Here is a 4161-nt window from a genome sequence, read left to right as displayed (position 1 = left end):
GGAAGACTTTTTATTACTGCTTCAGTCTCATTACTTGTTATTGGTTGGTTTAGGTTTTCTAGGTTTTCATGACTTGACTTTGGTAAGTTTTATGTGTCCAGGAATGGTAAGTTGTATGTTCCAGTTTGTTTGCATATAGTTGTTTGTAGTATACTCTTATGATCCTTTGTAATTCTGTGGTATCAGTTGTAATGTCCCCTTTTTCAATTAGCAATAATCGCGCCTCGGATAAACCTCATTGGCTACGATACTGCCACTGCACAAAGCTTGTAATGTCCCCTTTTTCATTTCTGATTTATTTATTTGAGCCATCTCTCTTCTTTTCTTCATTAGTCTACCTAAAGGTTTATTGATTTTGTTTATCTTTTCAAAAAACTAATTCTTTGTTTCATTGACTTTTTGTATTTATTTTAATCTCTAATTTAGTTCTGCTCTTTTCTTTGTTATTTCTCTCCTTCTACTGACTTTGGGTTTGGTTTGTTCTTGTTTTTCCAGCTCCTTGAGGTGTAACGTTCGGTTGTTTATCTGGAGTCTTTCTTCTTTTTTGATGTAGGCATGTATTACTATCAACTTCTTTCTTAGAACTGCTTTCACTGTATCCCAGAGGTTCTAATATACTGTGTTTTTATTTTCATTTGTCTCCAGGAATTTAATTTCCTTCATGATTTCTTCATTAACCCATTCATTGTTTAGCCCATTGGCTGTCCAACAGGTAATTTGTCTCCACCAGCACTCCAGCTTCTACTGTGCCCTGTGTAGGCTCGGGCAACCTTACTGGTTTCCATTTAGCATGTGCAATTAATATTGCTTGAAGGGTGGATTCACATACCTTCTGTTTTACAGTACTAGGTAGGGGGAACTTTCCCCAGTCAGACGCATTGTCCTTCCCCAGAACATAATCAGGTAACAGACACATCTTCTTTACATAAAGCCTGTTTAAACATTCCATTATCCATAATCCTATCAATCCTTACAGTTTTTATGTTCTAGTCCACCCCTGACCATTTTATTCTTTCTTTTGGAAAAGCCTTTGTGTTCTTCAGCAAGGAGTTGAGCCAAGGGATCCTTGCCTGTTTGTCAGTCTTTATCTTGATTAACCTTCCTGACTACTGCTCCAGGCAATTTCATTTATTTGGTGGTCAGCCAGTATGGGGACCCAAACCCTTGACCTAGGTGTTATCACCACCACGCTCTTGCCAGGTGAGCTAACCGGGCAGCCCTCCCAGGCAATTTTAAATCACATTTCTCACTGCAAACTTTGCCTCCAACTTCTTAAATTTCTCCACAGCGGTAGAAAGACAGCAAACTTGTTTGGAACCCTTTAATGCTGGGGGACCAGCAGGGCCCATCCAACCTTTGATAGTGTTGTATTAAGATCGTTGTTTTAACCCCATCAATTTCCATTTTATTCTTTTCATTTCTTAATAACCATCTCAAGATTTCCACTCTGCTGGGATGAGTTTCATGACTCTTCCCTTTCTTTTTCCTCTTAGTTTCACCCCATCAATGTTTTCTTTATTCACCTTATTTCTTAACTGTTTTTAAAAATTCCCACCTTTCTGGGATGAGTCCTTTGACTCCCCTCTGCCTTTCCCCATCCTCTTGTTAATTACCCTCATGTTTTTATTATCATCTGTAAGACCCAGGAGGGGAAGCTGAGACAGCAAACTTGATAACGCTTCCCTGATGGTAGCTGTCTGGCAGCAGTAAGGTTCCATGGGGTGCCCATGCTAAAGGGGCCCTATTAACCACAGCATTTGCCACGACCTGGGAAATGGGCATATGCAGTGGGTGGACATCCTGGTCATCATAAAGCCAGTCCCACATGGCTTGCATACGAGGCATAGCAGCTGCTTCATCTGGGGTGGGCCACTTAGTATTTAAAAGGGAAGTTGGGCAGTCCCCGTTCTCAGGGTGAACAGACCTTACAGTGGCCTTTGTTCAGTTCACCAGGCTGGCTGTTCCCTCGGGAATAACCTCCTGTGTGTCTGGATCATATACAGCTGTGATTGTTCCATAGCACATAGTGGGGCTTTCATCAACCCAAACTTTCTTCACTGTGCAGCATTGAAAACCAAAGATACTGCTCCAAATCACTCTCACAATCCATTTCAGTAAAGGCTCCTCAGCGAGCTGATGAAACCGATCTACGAAATGAAACAATTCCTTCACACTACCTCTGATCTCAGTTGTTTCTTGGTTTTGCCGTTCCCCCACATTGACTGCCTCCTTAGGAACCACAGGTCTTAGAGTTACTTTGTGTCGTCCCTGCGTAATTTTCCCCTTGCAAGACAGCTTTCAGGGTAGTGGCTGAAGCTCAGACCCACTGAAATCTGGGCTTGGTCTAGCATCAAGGTCCAACATGGCACTCTCTTTTACTTTCATTTTAGCTATTACAGGTAACAATAACCAAGGGATTGAATATTTTTCTGTTTTCTTATTAGTTTGCATTTCCTTATGCATCCAGTGAACCAAGGACTTGGATCCATCTCTAAATTCCACTGGTAACTTTTACCTTTCATAGCTGAGCGCAGCACAGATGCTGCTCCACACCACAGGTGACCATGCAGCCACCCAGGAATCAAAGGATCCTCATCCCCCACCCTTTTATCCTTTCTGTTCTGAAACCACATGTTTCTGTGAGACAGGACGGATCTAGCAAATCCCACATCTCACCAAATGAGGAGTGGGAAAAACAAAACACAAACTGCTTTTCCTGTACTATTATAGCACAATTATCAGCACAGAAGATCAACTTCTGATTTCTGTGACCAGAAGAGTGGGGACTTCTCCCCACCAGCAAGCAAGCAGCCAGTTCCACAGCCCACAGCTGGGTGTCCTCTAATTGAATTCTGGCACTGTCTCTCTGGAGATAGCATCAGATCCCCCAGGTTGGGGTTCAGTCCTCAAGACTCTCCCACCCCCACTTCTGATGCCAATTGTAAGTCCCAGGTTGTTTTACCTGTGCTTCCGACTGGCCATAAATCAGGGTTCCCATAACCCTCTCTTTGGGTTTGATTAATTTGCTGAGCGGCTCAGAACTGAGGGAAACACGTACTTACATTTACTGGTTTATTACAAAGGACATTACAAAGGATGCAGACGAACAGAGGCATAGGGTGAGGTATGGGGGAAGAGGCACGGAGCTTCCATGCCCTCCCTGGGCCAACCATCCAGGAACCTCCCTGTGTTCAGGTATCCAGGTGCTCTCTGAACCCAGGCCTCTAGGGTTCTTATAGAGGCTTCATTAAGTAGACATGATTGACTAAATCATTGGCAATTGGTGACCAACTTAACCTACAACCACTTTCCCCTCCCCCGGAAAGACTGCCTTGTGCTTTCCTGTGCCCAGCCCCCATCCTGAAGCTACCTAGTGGCTGCCAGCCATTAGTCAATTCATTAGCATACCAAAAGACAGCACTTTGGAAATTCTAAGGATTTTAGGAGTTCTGTGCCTGAATACAGGGAAGAAGACTGAAAATATATCTTTGCAGTGTCACATCTGGGATCTGTGAATATCTTAGATTACATGGCAAAGGAGAATTAAGTAAGGTAGCAGATGGAGTTAAGGTTGCTAATCAGCTGACAGAGTAGCCTGGATTATCCAGGTGGGCCCAATTTAATCGATCACACAGATCCTTTAAATATACTAAAGGGAAGCAAAAGAGTCTGGATCAGAGCAATGTCATGTGATACTCAACCGGCCATTGCTGGCTTTGAAAATGGATAAAGGGGCCAAGGAATGTGGCAGCCTCTGGAAGCTGGAAAAGGTAAGGGGACGGTTTTTCCCCTAAAGCCCCCAGAAGGAACGCAGCCCTGTCTAAACCTTGATTTTCACCCAGTGAGATTTCTGACTTCTAGATCTGTAAGATTATAAGGCATTGAAATTGTCGTATTTTGTTGTGGTGGAAAGCTATTAGCGACCTCTTCATTCTTTGAAAAAATAGTATGTGATGTTTCCTTTACGACATTTTAAATAAATTCCCGGTATGCTTTAGATTCAGGATTTTAAAATGTGCAGATAATTAGACCTCAGCCGTGAACATTTAGAAGCGCCTCTGAGGGCCCTGGAAGGCAGCCGGATTTCTGTTGCTTGGGTCTGATTCTAAACTGCTTCACAAGGTGATTGGAGCCTGCGCGTCTGGTTTGGGGGCCCACTGG

General features: G+C 43.4%; 1 pseudogene; it reads right to left on the bottom strand.

Annotated features, from left to right (window-relative positions):
• Window positions 1-199: 199 nt before the first annotated feature.
• LOC134368735 (U4 spliceosomal RNA) lies at window positions 200-268 on the bottom strand (annotated as a pseudogene).
• Between the last annotated feature and the right edge of the window lie 3893 nt (window positions 269-4161).

Source organism: Cynocephalus volans, chromosome X, assembly GCF_027409185.1.
Source record: "Cynocephalus volans isolate mCynVol1 chromosome X, mCynVol1.pri, whole genome shotgun sequence".
Lineage (NCBI taxonomy): Eukaryota > Metazoa > Chordata > Mammalia > Dermoptera > Cynocephalidae > Cynocephalus > Cynocephalus volans.
This window is presented reverse-complemented; position numbering and strand designations above follow the sequence as displayed.